The sequence below is a fragment of the Rhipicephalus microplus genome, chromosome 1 (genome assembly GCF_043290135.1).
Source record: "Rhipicephalus microplus isolate Deutch F79 chromosome 1, USDA_Rmic, whole genome shotgun sequence".
Classification (NCBI taxonomy): Eukaryota; Metazoa; Arthropoda; class Arachnida; order Ixodida; family Ixodidae; genus Rhipicephalus; species Rhipicephalus microplus.
In genome coordinates this window covers 24,522,637-24,549,943 of record NC_134700.1, presented here as the reverse complement: position 1 = coordinate 24,549,943, position 27,307 = coordinate 24,522,637, and the positions used below count along the sequence as shown (strand labels likewise).

The 27,307-nt window shown below is 47.1% G+C and overlaps 1 pseudogene; it reads left to right on the top strand.

The window, feature by feature from the left end:
• The first annotated feature begins 786 nt into the window (after positions 1 to 786).
• LOC119178739 (uncharacterized) lies at positions 787 to 4,426 on the top strand (annotated as a pseudogene).
• The last annotated feature ends 22,881 nt before the right edge of the window (positions 4,427 to 27,307 follow it).

Sequence of the window (27,307 nt, the reverse complement as noted above, 5' to 3'; positions counted from 1 at the left end):
TCGGAAAGACAAGGCTAAAAAGACTGTGAAGTGTTCAGGATGTGGGGTTGGTTTCAAAGTGGGCACAAGTGGAGAAGCGGAAGGAAAAGAGGCTGACGCGAAGTGTAGGCAATGTGAGGTCGAGGAAAAAATGGAGAAAATGATGGTTACGCAGAGTGACCTGCTCATGAAAATCACCGAGCTCGAGACTGCATTGGCGATAGAGCAAGAGAAAACGAGGGCTACGGGAGAAAAGCTGAAGTCTGCCGAGGAAGCACTAGCCAAGGTAAACAGAGCAGCGGCCTACGGAGAGAACAGTAGGGAACCGGCAACCAGAACTGCGGAGAAGAAAGAGCAAGCAAGCTTGGAAAAAACAGGTTCGGCAGGTTCATTCGTCGCAAGCCCCAGCTTCAGCGAAGTAGTGGTGGGGCTGGGAGGGGACAAAGCAGCCGGCGTCACGGGTGCAAGTAACCCCCTGGAGTTTTTCAAAGCACTGGGGTTTAGCGACAGTGAGGGCGAAATAGACTTTAAGCGGGTAGAAATTCTAGAAGGAGGTTATCTGATTGGTGGCTAAAGTCAAGGCACGAGTGAAAATTAAACCCTTCACTGCAAAGTACGAATTCTCAACCTCATTATTTAAAAGAAAAAAAAAGAAATCTAGTTTTTTGGTTCATTAAGTTTTACAGTTTGGTGGCGCTAGCTACCGCCCGACTTAAAGGGTACAGCCATATCCATCCATTCATCCAGCCCGGCTCGGTGAGAGGTGAGCCCAAGGAGGAGCCGGACTGCACGGCCAACGTTGCTAAAGACGACCGCGGCGTTTTGGTTATGTTGATATCATCCGGGCGTTTACTTTGATTTTCCATGCATAGTCTTAGAATGTCAATGACTGCTGTGCCTGTGTAGTGAGAAGTAATGCCGCGTTGTTTCGTGACTGGCTGCAAAAGCGGCTACGACTCTGCGAGGGGTGCAGCTGAGAAGAGGCACTTTTTCAAACCGCCTTGACACCTCGCGGCTTCAAGAATGGCAACACGGGACCCCAAGAAGTGACAGGAAGCTCACGAGCTCTAGTGTTGTGTGCGACCTTCACTTTCAAGAAAAAGACATTGTGAAAAACTTTGTGCACAAGATCGGCGGTGACGTCGTCTTCATACCACGAGACAAATGGAGCCTCAAGGATGATGCCCTACCTCGCTTGTTTCCTAACTGTCCAAAATATCTGTCAAAGCATGTGCGGAAACGCAAAGCACCTGCCATGAGGCCACCTCTCCAACCGAAGCGTCGGAATATTCAGGACGATGCCGAACAAGAAAACATAGCGCCGAACACCTTTGATTTTGAGAAGAGAGACTGCTCTGTGGCACGCAGCGTTGCACTCGATAGCACCAAGTCCCTGTTCAAGAAGCTATCGACAATGGCACACGAGGGACGGCGGGTGCAAGGCTGGTCGACTGAACTCTTTTGTTCTGCTGTCGTCCTGTACAAACTCGAAGTAAAAAACGCGGTCCCCCGAGTCCGTAAGGCAGTGACGTTCTCAAGCGATTTTTGTTTGTCAGTCAGTGCAAATGGGCAGCTTGTACCATCAACTGTCTACACAGAAAGCTCGCATCTGGAGGTCAAGTCATTCAGTGAGCTGACATGCCGGCTCAGCCATGTGGAAAAGCTAAAGTCATGTCAGGGCTTTCCTGCCAAGCTTTATCCACAAATATCGTCCTCGTCGGAAGCCAGTAAAGATGGTGAGACATGGAGACGCAAAATATGCACCATGTTGAGCTTGAATGCCACCTGTCCAGAATGCAAAACGCTAGGTAGACTGTTTTTGATGTGCACAAAGAACTGTCAAGGGCGCAAACCAAGACCCAAGAGCAAATACATGAAAACGTTGCGTCGGAAAATTATCCGAGCGACGCTAAAGAGAGAAAAGCTGAACAAAGAGATGACTGCCATGAAAAAACAACTTTGTAACGTGGCTAAAGCGAACATTGAAAGCGTGCTTCATGTTCTCCCTGAAAAGCAGCAACTGGCATTTAAAACAGCCATAATGGCAGCAAAACCAAAGATGAAAAACGCAAGGCATTATGATGACGAATGGCTGATGACATGCCTCTCTGCAAATTTCTAGCTTAAAAGCTTATGCCCTCATTTCAGACATGCAGTTGTTGCCGCTTCCTACTAAAGCCCACTTGCGTCAAATCATCAGTGGTATCCCATGCAAATATGGGTACAATGAAGTTGCACTAAGTACCATTAAGGAGCACTATCAGGGCAAGAGCCACATCAGAAGGTGTGGCGTTCTACTTGTCCATGAGGTAAAACTCAAGCAGTCTGTTGCCTTCAGTAAGGTGTCCTGCAAAATAGACGGATTCGTCGACTATGGTGACGTAGCATCCCCAGCCACAGATCAACTCGCTGATCATGGACTAGTTCTCATGTTTGTGATACTAATTGAGGACTAGGTGCAGCCAATAGCAAGCTTCGCAACAAAAGGAGCAGCCCTTGGGAAGGTTCTTTGTAAACTTGTGCTGAGTGCTGTGCTTGAACTGCACAAAAGCAATGCCTCTGTGCTTGCTATCATAAGTGACGGACCTGGGAACAACCACTTAATGTGGACCCAGCTTGGTATATCGGGCAAGCTGAACTCTGCATGTCATTACATCGAGCACCCTTTAGAGCCTTCCCAGAGGATCTATTTCATTTTTGATATCCAACACAACATAAAATGCATCAGGAATCATCTGAAGAAGCATACTTACGGACTGGTAAGAAAAAAACTAAACTGCAAATGTTTTGAATTAGATTTTAATCGTTCACTTTCTTATTTCCAGGCAGGTTATCATCAGATAACTTTGGCCAACACGTCACGCTGTTTGACACAGAAAAAGACTAACACCTACGAGTCGTGCCAAAACTGACGCGAGCCCATGTTGCGCCTGACAACCTTCAGAATATGAGCGTCAGGCTTGCCACCCAGGTATTTTGCCTACTATAGTCTATGCGTCTTACTCGTTGCATGCTGTTTGTGTTCATTATTCTGAACACAAATGCGCTTTCTTAACAGCTGTTCAGCCGTAGTACAGCAGTTGGCATCAAGCTGTACAGAGAAGCCAAAGTGCCAGGCAAAGAAAACTCTGAAGGCACTGAAACATTCACCAGGATGGTCAATGACCTTTTTGATGCTTTGAACATCAAGCTACCATTGAGAGGAGTGAACGCCACTCGAAAGAAATACAGGTGATTACAGGACCCCTATTCACCTGATGGGGCATGGCATGTTCTTGAGTGCTCACATTGTTCCGCATGTCAACAACACGAAACTAATATTTTAAGATCCTAAAATCCTTCTTGGAGATGCTTAATATGACAGGACGAAGTTCAGTCGAAAAGAACCTGAAGCTTTTTGCGTCCCAGCAAATAACACAGTCTTTACGAGTCACTTTGTTGTCTACCATAGACATCATTGAATACTTGCTGACTCAAGGTGCCCACTATGTACTTACAGCAGAGTTAAATCAGGACTCCTTGAATATAAGCGTGTCATTCTTGTTTTTACTTGGTGCGTTTTGTTAGCACAGGTCAGTGCAACTGAAAGCCATATATTTCTGTTTCAGCGACACTTCGGGCTGGCACGCTCATTTGGAGGTGACGAATCTCACACCACTGTTGTCAACATCAGTCAAATATTCCGCCTCCTCAGCCTCTACACACTGATAAAGACAGCTCTGCGTGGCAGTGCCCAAGGCACACCATGTTCTGTGCTCATTAGTGTTACTGACACACTCAAGAGAACAAAGGATGCCCATCAAGAAGAGAAAGTCCGCCTGCACGACGTAGTGAAAGCCAAAATGATGGAAATCACCACTGCTTCTGCTGATGCATCTGAGCAAGGAGCAAGCGGCCATGCGTATTACAGGGGTGATGTGGAGGACACTGTTGTATACTACCTGTGTGGCTACGTCATACACAAGTTCACCAAGCATGCAGCATGCCATCTCAGCATAGAGGACATCAGCTCCGCCACGCCAGTGCTTGCTTCTCACAGCTATTTAACTGAATACAGGAGCTTTAAGCAAGGAAGCTTAAAGCATCCAACACAGAAGATGTTGACAATCATAGAAATGTCAAACAAAATAATTTTAGCTTGTCTGGACAAGGAGGGTCTCTATGGAGACATATTTTGGAAAGTGTTGGAAGAGTTGGAGGAGCATTACCTTTCTCGACTTGGCTGTGACCAGCACAGTGCTGCATTCACGTGCCGAGTGTCAAACTTTTTCGTCATCACTCGCATGCATTTCTACTCGTGGGATGTGAACCGCCATCTGGGTAGCATCGAAAAAGGGGCAATAGCAAACAAAAAGGCGTACCTACTGTGATAAATCACGCAGCAACCAGATGAGATTCTTAGTGTTCTTTGAATGTGTGAAGTACTCATGCTTGTGCGTGAAATAGATGTTTGTCAGCCCGTACATACTTTTTTTCGCTGCGGCCGCTGAAAAGCTAGGTGCTAGGCTTCAGTAAAGCTGAGTGCGAGCGCTTTCAGTAGTCTTCTTTCTCCTGTCCTCGCTGGTAGTTTGCCTTATCAAGACGCTAATTGTTACAGCAACAAGCACAAGCAACCATGCTTCCGAGTGGCGGAGCGTGTAAACATTGTGCGGAAATATTCTAGCCATTTCGAACCGAGCCTGCAGCCGGGCATTCGCGGTACGCGCTAATCGGAAGATCGTGAGCAATACAGGTTGCCCACCCAACTTTTCCCGGTTTTCTGGATAACAACAACCAATTTGTCTCTAATACAGGAAAAATATTAGCCGAAAAAGCATGTAGAATCTATGGACAACATCCGTTACCGCGCTGAGCTGCAGGAGGAGGCTGCGTGTTTAGCTGCAAGCTGACCTGCCAATCGGGCTGACCATGGCGGCGGCGCCCCCTGGTGACAGTAAACGGAGAAGGGTCATGTTTCCGGGGCAGTTCAGGTGGAGTTTGACAACTGGAAAGGATCTAGTAACGTTGATCACCAGGCCATTTTGGACGTCTTGTCATACGCATCGTCCATGCGGAATGTGCATCGGCATGCAACAAAGGTCTCTATTCATCGAAGTCGCCATAGTGATCTCGAAAACAGCGTGTGCAGCAAGTACTTTGCGCGCGCAGACCTTCACTGCTAGGGCTTGCAACAAATGCCGTCAAGCCTTTAAATTCGTTGGTATTGCATTCATTGTTAAAAGCTTAACTGAAACTAACAATTTGCGTTGTTATACAAAGTGAGGATAGCAAAGTGTGAGTAGGGGGCTAGTTGATATTACTCTACTATGAGGCTCAGCTCGTTTTGAACCCGATGTCATGTAAGTCAATAGAACACCAGTTAGAGGAAATGTGGCCACTCCAGGTTTTCAAGAGGCTTTCGTGGCCAAACACATGATCAAAATGTCAGAGCGTGCGGTATGTTTAAGCACTCTTGGTGGTGGTCCATGTTCGAACTGTGCATGCGAGCCAGCTGGTCTGCGCTGAATCAGCGTGTTTTGATTAAAAGCTACCGGATGCCATGCCTCGAAGTCTCGGCAAGTTTCGTTGCTTGCGTGATCTCACTGGAAAATGTCACGTGTAGGGCCGACACGGCTGGTTTCAAAACGGGTTGACTTGAGAAGTCTGGCTGCGTGACATAATGCTCCCTTCTTTCTTTTTCTTCCTTCATGAATCCGAGGCAGGCGGCAGCCATCTTGACGGCAGTGACGATATCATTACGTGGCAGAAGTCACTGCCGACCGCGCGCTTATTGATTCTTAATCTGTCGAACCACTTCCGGCGTCGACGTTGCACATATCTAGAATGTCCACAAGTGGGCACTTCAGCCACTATCAGTTTTAACGTCGATGCTGAGTGACGCCGGCATATGAAACACCGGCAAAAATGCTGCATATATTTTTATCTTGAGGATGCGGTCGCTATCGTCGGTGCACGGCGTTCATTGCAAAAACATTGTGCGAAAAGTGTAGCTAGGTCCTCCTGGAGCGGCTGTGTTTCAACTCGATATTGTTTTATGCGGGAGTCCATGAAGACTTTATTGACGTATTTCCGTCACAGATATTAGGTTGATAAAATGGATGCTACCAAAACAAGAAAAAACTGTAGAAAAAACTTCCTCTGCCAGGAATCAAACCTTCGAAAGCACGAGCCGGAGCCGTGTGCGCCCGGCGCTCTAACAACTAATTGCTATTGCGACAGATGAAATACTATTTGCTAATGCCCCTCATATCTCACACATTCTCCCTCACATGGTTGTCTCTGTTGGTGGGACTGAAGCCCCTAGGCGGGAGCGGGACAGGGTGGTGCCGCCGTCTGTGAACGATGACAAGAGGTAATGCTGCAGCGTACTTACTGGCCCTGATAGGGTACGATTTGTCGATAATGCAGTTAAAGCATGACGTCTGAGCTTAGACGCCGGCGCACAATCTTAGAGGTCATGGTTAAAGCATTTATATAGCAGTAAAAACCACTCGCCACAATATAACGCCAAAGCATTTCACTTTGTGTTAGCTTGTGAGGCTCATTGTGAGAGTAGTGCAAGTTCCAGGGATGGGCAAAGATACCTTGAGATTTTATCCCGATACGATACAAAATATTCAGGCAAAAAATATCGGAGATACAGATGAAAGATACTAATCTATATATATATATATATATATATATATATATATATATATATATATATATATATATATATATATATATATATATATATATATATATATATATATATATATATATATATATATATATATATATATATATATATATATATAGAATACGAATGTTGTATCCGATACTGTATACCTGTCACCGTATATAAGACACTTCGATGGGTTCGCAAATTCGTTGTTTTACTTAACAGGAAAGCTATTTAGATTTTTCTCTGACAGCGGTTGGTGAATCTAGCATGTTGTCATCGAGCCAAATGAGCTCCAACACGAAACATTGACATGATGGCACAAATACCAGTGTGCCTTGTTCATAAAAGACACTTTTACAATACTGAATCACCACTGTGGAGCAGTAACAATGCTAGTAGAAGCATTTTAGACACGAGGCACTTCTTGCTTGGGGGTACGTCACGCGTGAGTAGTCTGCACTTGCACAGCGCATGCGTGAGTGACTCTCTTCTTTCTGTCTCTCCAACAGCTGTGCGTTTGTCTCTCCACTTCTCTCTTACCACCTGCTTACTCTCGCTCCCCCATTGCCCATGGGCATCCCCTCCCCTTTCTCTCTCTCCTCTCCCACGCTCCCCCCATTCTGCCTTGCAATGCCAACGCATGGAGTGTCTGTTAACTACGCTCACTCGCCCCTCTCCTCTAGACATTTCTCTTTGCGATGTTTTGCAAAGCCGACTCAGCAGTGTCTGAACAGCTGCTCGTTTCTAGCTCCACTTCTCTTATAGCACCTGTTTGAGCTTGCTCACCCATGGGCGTCCACTCCCCTTTTTCTAACCTCCTAGGCTCCCCTCTCCTGCCTTGCAATGTCTCCCAATACCGACACAGGCAGCGTCTGCTAGCGAGTTTCTTGAGTGACAAAAAAACTCGACGTCTCACACTGCACAACCGCAATGCTCTGCATCACCCCATATTGCCATTCAGGAAGATGCCTTCATTTTTTAACAACAAAACGTTTTATGCCTGGGTAGCCACGTATGCAAACGATGCCAGCTTATCAAACTGTGACCTCTCATTACTGCTCGTGCCACGCGCGTCGAGCTGTGTGCTACTTTATGCACGAACTCATCCCTGTTCCGCATGCTTCTCCTCCTAGTTTGTTGTCTTAGCTTCTTAGTCATGACATAGAAAAAGATACTTTTTTTTAAAGAAACCCTTTTTTTTCAAACTATTAAAGCGTTAAAGTTTTCTACCTGTATTATATTTTAAAGCAAGCAGTGGCAGTGATTCTTTTATTATTCTTTGGAAAAAATTTTTCCTTGTATAGATCAAAGTGACATTCACATCCCATGAAAATCTTGCACATTAGAACAAAGAGATGAAGACATGCTACAGTGTATGTGGTCTTGAATAACAAATGTCGCTTTATAAAATCCTGCTATATTCATTGTTGAGAAATCAAAGAGCTTGAATTAAAAGTTACATGCACAATTTTATTCAAGGTTGAATGTTTTTATTTTTAAAATGAACTATTTCCACAAACAGACAAATCATTTTGAATTATCAGCATGAGTTCGTTCATTGAAGGCTCACATTTTTTTTCAAATACACCATCTGTTCGTTCCCATATTCAAGAAAGAGAAAGCTTTCAAACGGATGAATTATTTTGAATAATCTGCATCAGCTTGTTCATGAAATGTTGGAAAATTCTTTTTTATTGTGAAAATACACCAACTACACTTATGTCCATGCTCATATTCAAGCATCAGAAAGCTGTTAAATGGGTACAGAAGTAGCATATTTTACATCACCTGCAAAAACAACAAAATGCTGCCAAATACAAGGTTGTACAGCGAACATGCTGGCATATCTCGTTACCAACAAAAGTAATCAGTTGCCACTTCGTAAGACCAGATAGCTTATAGACAGGGTCACAATGCAGATTGGCTGGAATGGGCTGCCTATCGTTGTGCAAACTTTCCGAAGTCTCGCAGCTGACTGCCACAAAAAAGAATGTTGGGGTGACATTTGAACATGGCACAGCCCGCCGGCTCGTTGGTTGTGTGTGCTTCCACTGGACAGGCATGCACAAACTATGTCGACGGAGGATGCGATGCCTTGGCAGGTGGTGATGCAACTCTGCTTGCCATGGTGGTGGTGGTGGTGGTGGTGGTCTCGAGGTCCAGGGCTTGTTCCAGACGCCGTGACTCAGAGCGCAGCCGATCGGGCTGTCGAGCAACTGCTTGCAGTGACCGCTCAAGCTCAGCACTTAGGCCATCACCCCGACCCTCCATGGGCAAGAAGGAGGCTGCTTGAAATACATTGTTTGCTAAAACATTCCTCAACTCTGATTCGCTAAAACAGAGAAATGTACTGCAGTGGAAATTCATCATAGCCCAAACCAAAATGTTGGCTTTGACAGTGTCTGACACCTTGGCAAGGTCTAACAAGATGGGTCGTAAGGCATGCTCGTAGGATTCACGCCCAGAAAGCAGTTAAAAAGATTGGTATCAAATTCTGTTGAGCCAACCTAAAAGAGCCTTTGAACACTTTTGAACACATTTGGAAAGCACTTCCACTCTTTTAAAATGTTACTTAGTTGGCTATCAAAGCAGTGCACAAAGAAAGTAATAATTCTAATTGCTAAATACTGCAAAACAATTACTTGCTCTAATATTTGCACTGTCATCACCAGTTATGATGAATACAGAAGAAAGTTAGACCATCAGGTTGTGGGTGATTTCTCGAGAACCTCAAACTTCGGCAACAGCATCATTGCCAATTTTTAAATAAAAAACACATGACTGCACTGTCGAAAATATAAAAAAAAAATCAGCAGATCCCACGTACCTGGAAATCAATGTTATGCGAAGCATACGGAGGAAAGGTGACCGTGTCGCAATTTTTTTAAAGATGATAGTCTTTCTTGGGGACCTTCGACAAAAAAATTTTGGTCTATCTGTCTGTACATTTGTCTGTTTGTCCGCTCTTAAAGATACCTCAAATGGCACCAAACGGCCAACCCCATCTGCAGCGCCCACCAATATTGCTTACAATTTAGCGCTCATAGTTGTGCGATTGACAATTAAAATGCAATTATTGTGCATATCTGAGACGCCATAACATCACTTCGAAGTTTTGTATGTCTGCCTTTATACTAGAAGAGGCACACACAAGTAATTCTAAGGACTGCAGCATTTATCGCGCTGCATTGACAGTGCGACGGGATGCTCGAAAAGGTAAGTGTTTCCAACGCTTTGCTATGTTGACACAGTGGTGGCACCTGCCCATCGCTTTGCGTTCTACACCTTACCACCTCCGAAACTGGCGTGCATCTTTCTCTGCGGACGCGCACGCTTTCATTTTGGAAGATAACTGCCAGATGGCGCTCATGTCTAACATGCCTCAATGCGCTTGTTCGCCTCCGCTACACGCTCGAGGCACTCTAACGCAGCGCCTCGAGAATACCATTCACCAATGTTTTTGCGCAGAACAACAAATAAACGTTTTGTTCACTCTCTCCAAACGCAAGACTATCGTCTTTCGATGACATTTGCAGTGTAACATGCAGATTCGAGCCAATTTTCTATTGAGCGACACGTTATGAAATGACGCTAAATATATGTACAAATGTTGCATGCACAAACTAATGTTGCAAATTTGTAGATATAACCAGTTGTTCGCACATGCGCAACGATGTCAACTGGAACATGCGTATTAGCAACACTAGAAGCTGATATATGAAGCGCTGATGCTTGCGAAGATGCTGGCCGTTGACCCTGCTACATAAATAAACACCACAATTGACGTTAAGTCAACATGACGGCTGTGTCAAAGGAGTACATATGTAATGTTTATAAAACTGGGTAGGCAGCACTGTCACCACTATTGACGTTTAATGAAAATTAGCGTCTACTTCAAAAGCAGTTCCGAGACCTGGCGTAGCTCCGTAGTAGAACACTTGACTGCCACGCAGAATGCATGGGTTAGATTCCTGCTGGGATCCTTAATTTTATTATTTGCATTCGTAAAGGGGTCAACACTGCTTATGTGAGGTTTTTCTTAACACTGACATTTATTCTATGCCTTCATTGGGTCGACGCTGCCGTTGTCTGGTATTGCTTAACGCTCACACGTTGCCCCGCCGCGGTGGTCTAGTGGCTAAGGTACTCGGCTGCTGACCCGCAGGGCGCGGGTTCGAATCCCGGCTGCGGCGGCTGCATTTCCGATGGAGGCGGAAATGTTGTAGGCCCGTGTGCTCAGATTTGGGTGCACGTTAAAGAACCCCAAGTGGTCTAAATTTCTGGAGCCCTCCACTACGGCGTCTCTCATAATCATATGGTGGTTTTGGGACGTTAAACCCCACATATCAATCAATCAACGCTCACACGTTAAAATATTCCGTGTGTGTTCTCGTCTTTCCTGGGTAGATACTAAGTGTCAATCATCTATGACACATACCCGCTCGTGGTTATGTGCCACTGTCTGGCGGGAAGTGTTTGACGACGTACGCGACGAGATTGTGACATTAATCATGTATTGACCAGCGAGTCACATTCGTCAAACCATCTTCCCCTCCCATGCCGATTTCTGTTCACGCCAAGTTAAGGGGGTGGCCACGAGAGTATTGACCAGCGAGTCATATTTGTCAAACCATCTTACCCTCCCATACTGATTTTAGTTCACGCTAAGTTAAGGGGGTGGCCATGAGAGAACCCAAACATAAGTGGCTAGATAGATAGATAAATGGATAGATAGATAGATAGATAGATAGATAGATAGATAGATAGATAGATAGATAGATAGATATGCTCAAAGTCGCCGAAGTTCGCTAAGAAATGCTTTGCACTTAAAAAAAGAATTTCATATTTGCTCTCCTGGTTTTTAGTCATATGTTTCATATTTCGTTTTCTCCTTGAATCCCGTTAGATAACCCCTGGTGCGAAGGATCTCTTCAAGAACATGAGCCTAAATAAATCTGTACTAAGACCACTCACCTCTGAAACATGCATGCTTACCAGCACACTCTTCTTTATACCTTGAAAGCTTTGGTGACTCTATGAGAAATCTAACATGCATGCCCGGTCTATATTTTTGTTTTGTCTGAGTTTTTCGTATGTTATGTGGCCACATCCAAAGTGTGCGGAACTGAAACTTTCTATTCTAAAAAACACTCCCAGTGCACCAAAAAAATATTTCAATGCGGTGGCGTGGGCATCCTGCTTTTGCTCACCACAATAATTCTGGATTTCACTGCACGAATAGAGCGTGAACTATAAATGTTGTGTCAAAAATTTTTCCTGTTGACTTTAGCAGGTGTTACTGTGAATTACATCAAGGCTTTTTTATGGCGTCCTCAAAAGAGAAACGATAGGACAAAATTGCAAACTCAGCCCAAATTGAAAAAAAAAGCCCTCTAGGCCTGCGCGGGATGCACAGCACGGTCACAGTGAAAGCTGGGAGAGCGGCTTTTTTTAAAAACACTCTTAGAGCTACAACTATAAGCATACATACGTGGTACCCACTATGCCATAAATCATCAGAATTTTAGTGCAGTGGGGAAATGTCTATAGCATTATTATTCATCTTTTTTTGGAAAACTGTGGTACTCGCTACATACTTGTAAGGAATTATACACACTTCCTTGATGCTGTGGCTTATGACGATGAAGATTTATGACGGAGGCTTTTGTTGTGAATTGGAACATTCAACGACATGCACTTTATGCAGTTTGCATAGTATGATGCCTGGTTGTTACTGTACTGTTTTAAAATGTTTTATTATGCATGTTAACGTGACTCTTAAGGCTGCGTATCTTGGATGCGTATCTTGCGCCGCGCAGCGTAGCAGCCAGTCCCAAAAGGAAGTAAAATTTCTTGTGATACAGCGTTAGCTATGTGGACAAGCGGGGTGAGCTGAAAGAACATATATTGTGAGAATTCATTGTACGTCATCTTCCTCATCTATCAATAACCATCATCAGTCATCGGCCCATTCCTCTTCATCATCGGCGCCATCTTGCTGTTGCTTGAATAAAGCGTCAGCTGCACCGTTGTATTTCAAGTGGTGGAAGGCGCTTCCCGATCTCTTCGACCTCTCTCCGTCCAAAGCCAGCTCCTGGAGCTCCATTCGGGACGTCGCTTACGCCAGCTGAGCACCATGGCGCAAGAGCAAGCCCAACCGAACCACCCACCGGCGCAACCACCAGCCGCCAACTCTAGCCCGGTCAACAACCCCCCTTGGGAGCCTCCCATATTCTCCGGTCTGCCTGGCGAAGATGTCGAAGACTGGCTCGACAACTATGACCGCGTAGGTGTCTACAACAACTGGAACGAGGCATCGAAATTAGCACGCGTCCAGTTTTACGTCTCTCAGGTTGCCAAGACGTGGTTCCTGAATCATGAGAGCGACTTCCGCGATTGGTCCTCCTTCAAAGACCAGCTCCGACGCATTTTCGGCACACCGACCGTCCATTCAGAAGTTGCTCGCCAGAAACTGGCAGAACGCGTTCAACATTGCGGTGAGTCCTACACTTCCTATATTGAGGATGTGCTTGCACTTTGCCGCCGTATCGACGACACCATGCCAGAAGGTGATCGTGTCCGGCACCTTCTGAAGGGTATCGGACCTACCGCTTTCAACGCCCTCGTCGCACACAACCCTTGGACGGTTTCCGACGTCGTCTCGGTATGCCAGCGGCTTGATACCTTGCAGTCAATCCGCCTGCAACCCGACTTCTCTGAGAACCCCTTGGCAAACAGTATGGAGCTCCGATCCATCATTAGAGCCATAATTCCTGAGGAATTGCAAGCCTACACTTTACCTCCTTCTAACAACGTTCCTGCTCAACCCACCTCTAGCGATCTGCGTGGCATTATTAGAGAAGAAATGTCAGCGTTTCAAAGCGCCCACCGTGCTCCACCATGCCCCCAACCCGCTTCGTATGCACAGATCGCTGCAATGCAACCCTCGCCGTCTCAAGTACCACCACTTGTACCTGATCACGATCATCTCGCACCTCTAGTCGCCCGTCCACCGAACCCTACCTACCAATCTTCCTGGCGGGCCCCACGGCCTATTTGCTACTACTGTGGAATTCGAGGACACATTTCCCGGGTCTGTCGTCGTCGGCAGCAAGATGAACGTCGTGGTTATGCCGCTTTTGAACGAGACGACACATGTGCTCGAGGTTACTACCATTATGGCGACAGTCCTGCCAACCACCGACCCCTGTCTCCTATGCGCATTTCCAACACGACCAACAATACACGTGCCTCCCGACCACGCTCCCCTTCGCCACGCCGACGCTCTGTTTCACCCCTTCGACCTGTCTCTCACCTGGCTGCCCAGCAATCGGAAAACTAAACAGTTCAGTTTTTGGAGGGAAAACTGCATCGCGGCGAAATGACCCAAGTCCTCCTGAACGACCGTCAAACATGTTATTGGTAACTGTGCAAGGTGTGCGGGTGTTGGCTTTGGTGGACACGGGAGCAACTATTTCAGTTATGCGTGCCGACTTGTGTTCTCGATTGCGGAAAGTGAAGACACCCTACCTTGGATCATCTTTGATTGGGGCCAATGGAGCAATAATTAGACCATCGGCCTAATGTACAGTGCGTGTCTTCATTGATGGTATTCGTCACCACATCACCTTCGCTGTCTTAATTTCATGTGCTCATGAACTAATTTTAGGTTGGGACTTTCTCTCATCAGCATCTGCATTAATTTCTTGCCGTCAACGTGTAGTAGAAATGACCGAGACCGATCACTGCAGCGAACGCGTCGACGAAAAACCATTGCGTTTCTTCACAGCTTCCGAATCCATACTGCTCCCGGGTCAAGAGCTACTCATCACCATCACTTCTCCGAACATTGCCAATGGTGACGTCCTTATCACCCCTTCCAGCAGCTGTCTAGCTCGCGTCGTTGTAGTCCCCTCCAGCCTGGTGCGGTTCAAAGACAGTGCTGCGATAATCCTTGGCCTGAACCCTACCCCAAGGTTCTGCAGTGTCATGTTATGTGGATACCAAGCCGGTATCTTTGGTCTCTCGTGACGCCTTGACAGCTCAGCCACAACAGGCCCAGTCTATTACTTCCTCCTCCTTTGCTCCCGGGATAAATCCTGACCTTTCTGCTTCTCAGCGTGAGGCGTTACTGAATTTGCTAACGAAACACCAGGCCTCCTTCGACGCCAATGCTTCGGCACTAGGACAGACCACAGTTGAGCATCATCGCATCGACACTGAAGGTCAGACTGTTGTACGCCGCCGTCCCTACCGAGTCTCCTTGGCCTAGCGCAAAATCATAGAGGAGAACGTGACCGATATGCTAAACAGAAACATCATACGACCCTCTACCAGTTCTTGGTCATCACCCGTTGTGTTGGTACAAAAGAAGGATGGATCGGTACGATTTTGTGTTGATTACCGCGCGCTCAACAAGATTACCCGAAAGGATGTATATCCGATGCCCCGTATAGATGATGCACTTGACTCATTGCAAGGCGCCCAATACTTCTCCACCCTTAACCTTCGGTCCGGGTATTGGCAAATACCAATGTACGAAGCAGACAAAGAAAAAACTGCCTTTTCTACGCCGGACGGTCTTTACGAGTTTAACGTAATGCCATTCGGTCTATGTAATGCTCCCGCCACATTTGAAAGGATGATTGACACTGTTCTTCGTGGCCTCAAGTGGAAAACTTGTCTATGCTACCTCGATGATATCGTCGTGTTTTCTTCCACTTTCGATGATCATCTGCAACGCTTAGATCAAGTGCTCACATGTCTCTCCAACGCTGGACTTCAACTAAACACAAGGAAGTGTCATTTTGGCAACACAGCTATAAAAGTTCTAGGACATCTCGTTAGTAAAGATGGCATCCAGCCCAATCCGGATAAAATTTCCGCAGTCCTCAACTTTCCGCGACCTTTTCGTTCCAAAGAACTACGCAGTTTCTTTGGACTCGCATCGTACTTTCGCCGCTTCATTCGCAACTTTGCCACTATTGCCGCTCCTCTCCACAAGCTCCTTGCTAGTACCGGTTCCTTCGATTGGAATGATCAATGCGAAGCCTCATTTCAAGAACTCAAGCAGGCACTGACATCCCCACCGGTGCTTTGTTATATTGATGACAAGGCACCTACGATATTACACACTGACGCGAGTGGAAAAGGAATCGGCGCCGTACTCCTCCAACGCGACCATGCCTTTCGCGAAAAAGTTGTCGCGTATGCAAGCCGCACTCTGACCTCTGCAGAGAAGAGGTACTCGATAACCGAACAAGAGTGCTTGGCTGTTGTCTGGTCCATCCAAAAATTTCGTCCGTACCTACATGGTCGACATTTTACTGTTGTGACAGACCACCATGCTCTTTGCTGGTTGTCCACAATCAAAAACTTGTCGGGACGACTTGGCCGCTGGATTCTCCGATTACAATCTTATGACTTTGACGTCATCTACAAGACTGGAAGACAACATCAAGATGCCGACGCTTTGTCACGGTGCCCTTTGCCGCAGTTTTCGGCGCACGTAACATCCCCTTGTCAAAGTGGCTGTACGGAGGACGCCTCGTCGATATCATCCATTTCTTCCCTACCTTCATCCACCCGTCCGTCAGTACTTACTACTCACAAGCGAGCCGATTCTTATTGCACTGACATCATTGGTCGGCTTACCGGTGCTTCGTCTTCCCCTAATGCCAGGCTCCGGAAACAACTGAGACTATTCAAGTTAGAGGACGATGTGCTATATCGATACATTTTCCACCCGGAAGGCCACCGATGGGTTCCCGTCGTACCACGCGCACAACGCACTGAAGTTCTGCGCGCTTCCCACGACGACCCGACGTCAGGACACTTGGGTTACTACAAAACATACGAGCGCATGCGCAGTCGATTCTTCTGGCCAGGTCTTTCCACGACAGTAGCTAAATATATTGCCTCGTGCGCACTTTGCCAACACCGCAAGCGGCCCACTACTGCTCCAGCTGGGACCCTACAACCACTTCCTTGTCCATCAGAGCCGTTCTCTGTCGTCGGAATTGATCTCTTCGGGCCCCTCCCAACTACATCAGACGGCAAGAGGTGGATCGTCACCGCGGTTGATCACTTGACCCGGTACGCTGAGACGACCTCAATCACTTCAGGAAGTGCTTCGGAAATAGCAACTTTCTTCTTGAATGCTATTTATCTACGTCATGGAGCCCCTCGTGTTCTTTTGAGTGACCGGGGAAAGGCATTTCTTTGAAGCACGCTCAGTGAAGTTCTTCAAGCATCAAAAACAGTTCATAAAACAACATCTAGCTATCACCCGCAAACCAATGGCTTAACGGAAAGATTTCATCGCATGCTGTGTGACATGCTGTCCATGTATATCCGACCGGACCATCGCAATTTGGATGACATACTTCCCTTTGTCACGTATGCATATAATACGTCAGTTCAACGAACCACAGGCTATTCTCCATTTTTTCTAGTATACGGACGCCAACCGACATCACCACTCGACGTTTCATTCTTTTCTGGCCCCGTCAACTCTTCACCATTCGTTTGCGACCAGTTTCTGTCCCGCGTTGCTCGATGCCGTCGTCTTGCCCGTGTAAACACCGAAGCTAGCCAAGAAGATCGCAAACGTCGTTACGATGCCACTCACCGCGTCGTTCTCTACCGCCCTGGCGACAATGTACTTCTGTGGACTCCTGCGCGAACGCCTGGCTTATGCGAAAAGTTTGAGTCACGCTATCTTGGCCCCTACAAAGTTATCGAACAGACCTCACCGGTGAACTACCACGTCACACCTGTTCATGTCCCCACTGACCAACGCTGCCGCGGAACAGAGATTGTGCATGTTTCGCGTCTCAAGCCCTATTGTATGCGTTCCACAGCGTAATTCGAGGCCAGGCTGGCCGCTTCCGTCAACGGGGGGAATTAGTGTGAGAATTCATTGTACGTCATCTTTCTCATCTATCAATAACCATCATCAGTCATTGGCCCATTCCTCTTCATCATCGGCGCCATCTTGCTGCTGCTTGAATAAAGCGTCAGCTGCACCGTTGTATTTCAATATTTAATATTGTTACGATTAGTAATGTATTTATTACGCTGTGGCGTACTGTTAGACTTCAACGGGTCATGCACCGGAGGCCTATCTCGCTAGCCGAACGTCCTCTTCTCTAATCTGCCTGATCCCCGCTACCCACCGGCTCATACCCAATTAACATATGCAGTAACATTTCCCTCCGCACAGATGAAGCCCACCGGGCGAGTTAAAGAGTCTCTGTGGAAATAAAGCGCTTCAAACGTGCTATGTGGACTAGTTCAGTCTTTGCAGATCGTCGACCATTTGAATGAAGACGTGCTACGAAGTAAGTTACATCGCTTAAGCGGTCAACAACAACAGCGGTCTAGAACAGCGTTTGTGCCGATGATGGTTACACTAATCGAAGCAATGACGGCACGCATTCCATCGCAAGGATTGAAGGTGAATTCTCCTCAAGAAACGAACATACTAGAGTTTCTTGAATACCTCAACAAGTCGGAAACTTCCTTAGAGCCATCCGAAATTGGGCTTATTTCAGGAAGCACAGCCGAGGGACTGAGAGTCACTCTGCATGCTACCCTCGGCCGCATAGTGTGCCAGCAATTTTTCACACAACCCACGTTTTCTATTTGGCGTCCACAGCAACACGTGGTCTCCGCAATTATACGCCACGTGTCGACGTTGACGGTCAAAACGTGTCTTCGAGCGATCTTGCGAAGCGAGGGTGCGCAGGTAAGCAAGACGTCGGGTTTCTTCTGCACGGCAGACAATCTCGAATATACCGGAATCATGGTGGTCCATAAACGGGAAGACGGTATCTAGGGTATGACGAAGTGGCCAAGCATACAGAAGAAAAAACGGACTGTAGCTGGTAGTCTCATGATGGGCGGTGTTAAATGCGTAAGTGATGAAAGGTAGCAAGCCATCCCAGTTCTTGTGATCTGTTGCGACATACATAAAAGCATGTTCGTGAGAGTCCTGTTAGTTCGTTCCGTCAGGCCATTTGTTTAGGGATGATATGGCGTAGAGTGCCGAAAGCTTGAAGCGCATAGACGAAGCATCTATTCTACGACGTCTGCAGTGAATTGTCGCCCACGATCACTAATAACAATTTTAGGAGGTCCATGTCAGAGAACCACAAAACGCAGAATGAATAAACACACGTCAGCTGCAGTTACCGATTATATAGCAGCTGTCTCGCAGTACCGTGTTAAGTGATCGGTACATACGACTATCCAGCGATTGCCATTGAAAGACCTCGGAAAGGGACCCAGAAGGTCAATCCCAACTTGCACGAATGGAGTTCTAGGGGGTGGAATAGGATGTAGTCGCCCTGGAGGAGCACTGGCAGGGCGCTTGCGGCGTTGGCACTCGTAGCAACTAGAGACGTACTGTTCAGTCGTCTGCCGCATTTTCCGCCAGTAAAATCTTTCTTGAAGCCGGCAAAGAGTTTTCGCTGTGCCTAGATGACCGGACGTTGGGTCATCATGCATAGCCTGCAAGACGGAAACGCGAAGGCTCTTCGGAACCACGAGAAGATATCGTAAGCCGGTCGTAGCATAGTTCTTTTTGTACACAAGTCCGTCACGCATGCAGAAGCGAGTCACCGATGGTCTTGACTCGGTAGGAAGGAGCTCCTGTATGGTGTGGTCCTTTTGCTGCTCAATCCTAAAGGCGTTGGTATCAGGAAATGGCAGGTCCAATGGCGCGATGTAGGTGTCGAAGTTGCCCGCGTCGCAGTCCGTCGATGGGAGCGGTAGTCGCGAAAGACAATCTGCATCAGCGTGACGACGACTGCTTTTATGGGAAACTGTAAAGTCGTATTCCTGCAGACGGAGTGCCCAGCGTGCTAGTCGACCAGATGGGTCGCGCAGATTGACCAGCCAGCAGAATGAATGATGATCTGTCATGATGGTAAAGGGGCGTCCGTACAGGTAGGACCGGAAGCGCTGCACTGCGAAGACTACGGCGAAGCATTCTTGCTCTGTGACGGTGTAGTTACGCTCGGACTTGCTTAGAGAGCGACTTGCATACGCAACGACAAGTTCTCTGGTATCCAAGCGTTGAACCAACACGGCGCCTACACCGACACCGCCAGCGTCTGTGTGAAGTTCTGTGGGAGCCAGAGGATCGAAATGTCAAAGAATCGGATGGGATGTTAAAAGGAACTTCAACTCAGAAAAAGCGGACGTACATTCCGGAGTCCAGTCAAATGACACGCTTTTCTGAAGCAGGCATATGAGTGGGTGCGCGATATTGGCAAATCCAGGGATGAATCGACGGAAGTACGAGCAGAGGCCCAAAAAGCTGCGTAGTTCTTTCGCTGAGTGAGGTTGCTTGAACGCCTTCACTGCAGCCGTTTTCGCGGGATCCGGCCGTATGCCTTCTTTGTTCACTAAGTGTCCGACAACGACTGTTTGGCGCTCTACGAAACGACATTTTTTTGAGTTGAGCACCAAGTGTGCTTTGCTTACGCAGTTCAGCACGAGGTCGAGGCGTGTGTTGTGCTCACAGAAAGTGCGCCCAAAAATCACGACATCGTCTAGATAACACATGCATACTTCCCACTCTAAACCATGTGCACGCCGCCATGAAGCGCTCGAAAGTCGCAGGCGCATTGCATAGTCCGAATGGCATCACATTGAATTCAAAAAGTCCATCTGGTGTAACAAATGCCGTTTTCTCTTTATCTTCCTCGTGCATTGGAATCTGCCGATACCCTGACCTCAAATTAACAGACGAAAAGTAGGACACTGATGAAAGACAGTCTATAACATTGTCAATACGTGGTAGTGGGTACACGTCCTTCTTTGTGATGGCGTCGAGACGGCAATTGTCAACGCAAAATCGCCATGTTCCATCTTTCTTCTTGACCAATATTACGGGAGCGGCCCACGGACTGCACGATTCCTGAATCACATTCTTCTTTAGCATCTCGCCAACCTGTTCACTTATCACTGCGCGTTCCGAAGGTGATACCGGGTATGGCTTTTGTCGAAGAGGTCTCTGGTATGCCGTATCTATGCGGTGCTTTACTCGAGAAGCAGGGAATGACAGTGGAGCCTGTAGCTGTGCGAAATCGACAATACCAGCATGTTTGCGCAAAATACTCGCCAGGTCATTACGCTCGTTGGTGCTAAGAGACTTGTCAATCATTGCCATAATGGAGGTGTCCCTGGCGTGCAAATGATTTGAATCGGGCTTATTCGGAGAATCACTGCTCTCTGCAATTAAGGATGGCAAGAGAGAACACCTGATGTTGACGGATCTAAGCAAGTTGTAGACCCTCTCGCAGTACCGAAGGTTCATTGGAGCCGATGATAACCCACAAAGCAGTATGCCCTTGCACAACCGACAACGTACAATAGGGTATTAGAACATTTTTCTTTATGCAGCTGAGGTGAATGGGCTCTACGGTGGCATCAAACGTTATCTCGGTTGCAGGGGAACTGACGACAGGAACACACTTAGCAGACAAGGGTGGTACAGTTGTGTCCATGGACACGCAAAGGGTGCTTTCTATACAGGGCGGGCTTTCGATAAACGCTACTGAAACATTAGAATCTACTGTAATCTCTACTGTGCGGCAATCAACAGTGGCACCACAAAGATTCAGGAAATCGAGTCCTAGAATTACATCATGCGTTAAATGAAAGAGAACAGCAAAATCAGCGATAAAATTCTGGCCACCCAAACCAGCAGTCACTGAGCAGACACCAACAGGTTGTAAGACATCTCCGCTTACTCCACGAAATGTATCAGCACGGTTCCAACGGAACATAACCTTTCTTTCAAGAAGGCGTTTGAATGCTAGACTCATCACTGATATGGTTGCACCTGTGTCCACTAAGGTTATTGTTGAGACACCATCGATTAGCACACGAACCTTATTTCAAAACGAGCAAATTAAAGGAGGCATTTCTGTGGAAATCGAAGACTGTCCAGCGACCTCACCTCCAACGGTCGCGCCGACTAATTTTCCGGCGGCGGCGAAGGGTAGCGGCGCCTAGGACACGGCGACCGATTGGAGCGAGGGGCTGGCGGGGGTGTCAGACTGCGGTCAGAAGCCGGAGAACGGTGTCGCAGTGGCTTTGGTATATCGTGGAAAGCGCTTCCAAGGGACGGTGGTGTTCGTGCAAAGCCAGACAGGTGGGATCTCGGTGAGCGGTCGTACCTTGGCGGCTGCCGGTAGTTGCAGTACCTGGCAATGTGTCCTTCGACGCCACAGTTGTAGCAGACGGGCAGGGGTCGTTCACCGAACCACTGCTGAAAGCGCTCCGCTGTGTAAAGTCACCTACCCGAACGGAGGGGAGCAGCTTGCTGAACGGGAACTGCCCGCCTTTGTGGAGCGGGGCCGGTACGAAGGCGTCGGTCATACCGCTGGTCAGGCGCGAATGAGTCTCGGCGTGGCCAGGAATTTCCAGCTTCGCTAAAGTACGCCGCACATACCGATGGTGGCAGAGGAGCGAACGGCACCGGATAGTAGGATGAACAGGTAGGCGGATGATGGATGGTGTCGTCGGCCAGTGTGTCTTGTCGCTGTAGTTCTTCGCACACTATTGCCCTGATAGTTGCGGCAAGGTCGGCAGGCGGGCTTACGTCGACGCTGGCGACCGTTGTGACATTTGTCAGCCTACCGAATTTCGGGGCAATACGACGGGTCTTCAGCTTCTCGAAAGTACGGCAGTGACGTTGGACGGCGGATAAGGAAATGAGGTCTTCCCTGCCTATCAAAAAATAGTAGACGTCTTCTGCTATACCCTTCAGAAGGTGTCCGACCATGTCCTCTTCAGACATATACGGGTCTATGATCTTGCAGAGCATCAGAACCTCCTCTGTGTAGGTGGTACACGTTTCTCCAGGAGTCTGGGCTCTTTGAGCCAACGTGCGTTCCGCGCTTTTCTTTTTGGAATCAGAGTCGCTGAAGCATTTTTTGAGTTCTTCGGCGAAATGATCCCACGTTGTTAAGGACTCTTCGTGGTTTTCGTACCACATCAAGCAGTTTCCGTGAGAAACAGCGCGACATTTCCGAATTGGTTGGTAGGATTCCAGCCGTTGTACCGGCTCACCCTTTTGTAATGGGTCAGACATGCATCCACATCTTTCCCTGCTCTTCCCGCGAACGGGCGGGCTTCCATATAGCGATACTGAGGTGCAGCCGGCACTGACCTTTGCGTGGTTGAGGAGCCGTGACCTTCGCTCTCGGTCATAATGGTTGTTGTTGGTGGCAGACCAGCAAGACGACGGCTCCGGCGAAGTTCAAACAGCTGTGGCTCCGTGGTTCGTCGACGTGCTGTTCCCAGCACCTCCACCACTCTGTTTCGTTTAGTAATGTATTTATTACGCTGCGGCATACTGTTAGACTTCAACGGGTCGTGCGCCGGAGGCCTATCTCGCTAGCCGAACGTCCTCTTCTCTAATCTGCCTGATCCCCGCTACCCACCGGCTCATACCCAAATTACATATGCAGCAACAATTTGTATGCTGAAAAACAAAACATTTACCGGTCCTCTTATGTCTCCATGCTGTTCTCTCAGGCATTTCTGCTAAAAGTACTGAATTTCAGCATAATAAGCAGAGAAGACACGGTAAAGTAGCTTTTTTTTTTTGAAATTGTAGTTTCGGTTTTCACGCCACCGAGGATGAAAATTGCCCGTGCGCCACCGCCGATCATTTCGTCCAGCATGCACCGACGGAAGCACTGTTTAACCCTGAACAAATTATTTTCATTTCCAATCCTGACCTACTCTTCTCCGTGCATTGGTCCAGATTTAACAAACCACAAATAGTATTTGTTCAATCTTTACTTGAGCCTCTAAATGTACACGTTCGTGATCTGATTCCTTTAACTGAGCAACAAAATTCTTCAGAAATTGTTTACAATAATATCTTCCCAACTCACGCTAAGCTATTACCTACAGGCATTTTAAATGGTTTATTGCAGGACCATTTAAGTACTCTGCCAACAAATGTCGTTATAGCAACGGACGCATCTCAATCACATGAAAAATCAGGCGTTGGAATATATTGCCCCGTACTTGATTGGTCATTTTCACTTCGCTTACCGGATTTTCTTCCTGTCTTTCTGGCTGAATTCATGGCAATAATGTTAGCTTTGCGAAAGGTAAATATTTCCATTTCAGTCGTAGCAGTCATATCTGATTCATTAGTGTGCTCTTCTCTGTCTGCATCTGGTCACTCACCTATAGTGAAACATTTTAAATCGTTGATCCCCTGTCATCTCCGAAGTATTCATTTAATCTGGACACCAGGGCACAAAGGTGTGTTGTTAAACGAAATAGCTGATTCTCTTGCGAAGGCATCCCTTTCGACACCAATTATTCCTATTTTCCCTCATACAGTATACATTACGGTGGCGCGATTTCGTACACTTAAAATCAGGCAAAATTTATCTGACCCTGCACTGACGGCTTCTCCAGAGTACAAACACTTGTTATTTCCCTGGCGCAGTGAACTGACTAATTTAAGGATGATGGAAGTTGTCATCACGAAATTTCGTTGCCTCGTTACCTCCCTCAATTTTTACTTGCATAGATCAGGCATATTGAATTCCCCTATGTTCAATTACTGTAATCAAGAGGAAACGATCAGTCATTTTTTATTACATTGTCGCCGTTTCGATTTATTCAGGCAAAGCATACTAGCACCACCTCTTCAAAGACCGGGTTTGCAATATCACAACCTGGTCCTCTTTCATTTGGAGCCTCTACACTGGGTTTCAGCCACAGGGATGTTTTATTCGCCGTTCAAGAATACATCACTGCGACTAAACGATTTTCTTGCTAAATTACTGTCTCACTATTTTTCTTCTTTTTTTCTGCGAACTTGATATCGGTATTTCAAATCAAAATTAAGTTACAAAAAAGTTTGTAGGAATGACGCAATGCTGAAAGTTTAGGGCAAATTCAACTTATAATCGGCCCATCCCCTTCTTTGCGTACGAGCCATTTGCACAGGGAAACAACAACAACAACAACAACAACAACAACAACAACACGCACCGACGCCGCTGGTCGAAACCGCCTCGGCACGCACCTCTAGACACGGCACTCGGTCATAAATTCAGTCCTGCGCTGTCAACCAATGACCACACTGCGCTCTTGTTCGAACTGTGTATACCCTGTGTACACACAGGGTATATATTCGCCAGGTAAGACGACTTGAAGAAGAAAGGCTCTTTTTGTGGCGATAGCAATTATATTGACATTCTCGACTGGTCTCTGCCGCCATGTTTTGATAATGTACAAATTGACAAAATCCCTCGCGCATCGCGTGTCTTGCACGTGGTAAATGCGTGTTTGCGGAGGGTGCACGGAGGACACTTAGATAACATCACCAGGCCTGTGATCGATTGCGCCTCAAGCAGTGAGGGACGCCCTACGCGTCTTCAAGGAGCACGAAAAAAAAAAGCAGGGCGGAGGGTAGGAGGTGCAGCAAATGCGAACTTTCATTTTATGGACGTGATTGGTATTGCAGGCTCGTCTGCTATTTCAGCAGGCATTAGGACTGCTCATATGGGAGTGGGCACGAGAGCAGTGGTCTCTGCACAGCTCTAAGCCGCTATTTCTTCACCATGCAGGCCTTCTTTGCGAACATCCTGCCGTGGTTATCAATTTGCTCTGCTGGCTTGGCGCATGTAGGTGCGCCGCTACCGACAACGAACCTCGTCAGCGTAGCCGATCAACACATGCCGAGCTCTGACGCCCCTTGGGTGCTCTTTGAGTATCCACCAGCCCCATCGACGACAGCAGCAATCGCCACCGACAGTTTTAAGAAGCAACACCTGGACACCGCCTTCAGTGGGCACGAGAGCAGTGGTCTCTGCACAGCTCTAAGCCGCTATTTCTTCACCATGCAGGCCTTCTTTGCGAACATCCTGCCGTGGTTATCAATTTGCTCTGCTGGCTTGGCGCATGTAGGTGCGCCGCTACCGACAACGAACCTCGTCAGCGTAGCCGATCAACACATGCCGAGCTCTGACGCCCCTTGGGTGCTCTTTGAGTATCCACCAGCCCCATCGACGACAGCAGCAATCGCCACCGACAGTTTTAAGAAGCAACACCTGGACACCGCCTTCAGTGGGCACGAGAGCAGTGGTCTCTGCACAGCTCTAAGCCGCTATTTCTTCACCATGCAGGTGTGTACTCCTTTACTACACGCTAAAAAATCTGACAACCGCTGTCTACTGCTGTTCCCGTGCCCACGGGTGTTGTGCGAGACTCTGTGTGAATGTTTTTCAATGGCTCACACCTTGCTTTGTTCCGGCGACATTGAGACTAACCCTGGACCCAATACCCGTGCCACAACACAACAAGAATTTCATGAGTTACCCGAAAACCCTGCCGAACAAATGAATGTCTTATTCCATATGTTGAAAGACGTGCACTCGCGTTCGTTACAGAGCTCACAGTGTCAGTCTGAGCTTGCTATTGATGTAAAAGCAATTAAAGCCGGACAAAAAAACATTCACGTTGAAATTACTGGTATCCGGAAGCGGCTTGACGAATTGGAAGAAAAATCGATCAAACTGGATACTATGACTGAAGAATTAGCAAGTGTGCAAAAAGCCGTAGAAGAACTAACCGACGAGAATAACCACGTGCAATCTAGACTAACCGAGCTAGAGGACAGGTCCAGAAGGGACAATTTAATCTTTCATGGTGTTCCAGACTCTAGAGAAACGTGGCAAGAAACCGAGGCGAAATTGACGAATTCTATTTCTGCTATTCTTGACAGTTTTTCCAGCGAGTCATTTCAAAGGGTGCACCGTTTGGGTAACCCTTCACCCACTAAGTGCCGCCCCATCGTCGCCAAGTTCACTGACTTCAAAACGAAAGAGAAAGTGCTGTCACTGCGCAATCAACTAAAAGATAAGAATATTTCAGTAAGCGAAGATTTCTCTGTGGCAACGAGGCAGGCACGTAAAAAACTTATTGACTTTGGGAAAGCTCAGGCCGGTTCTTCACCACTTAAGCTGCGTTACAACAAGTTACTACTAAATAACAAATGTTACATGTATTTTCCCGAGTGCGACAAAGTTCTAGAGGTGAAAAAACGTACCAATCATGTCAATAATGCGAGAGCTTCTTCTTCTGTGAACACGACTACATAGGGTTGCGCGAGGGGAGGTGACCACAAATCAAATCTTCAGGTATCTGTCATTTTTTCTAACGCTAGAAGTGTACTAAATAAATATAATTCTTTATCATCAGCTATTGATACATGTAGCGCAAAAATAGTTGCATTGACTGAAACTTGGCTCCATGCGCATGTCCGCGATCAAGAAATCTTTGATGACGCAACCAATTTTCACATGTACCGTTGTGATCGGACAGTGCGCAGGGGAGGCGGCGTTCTTCTGGCAGTCTCAAAAGACACTCCTTCTTCCTGTATTCATATTAACACTGAACTAGAGCTAGTCTGGGCTATAGTAACCATTGGACACCATAAGATAATATTAGGTGTATGCTATCGTTCTCCCTCTTCACCTTCAACATTTGTCGATGAACTTCACGACGCAATTAATATAGTTTGCACACGATTTCCATCACATCCCCTGTTTCTCCTCGGAGATTTTAACTTTCCTAGTATAATGTGGAACGCATACGCACCCTACTCTTTACCGT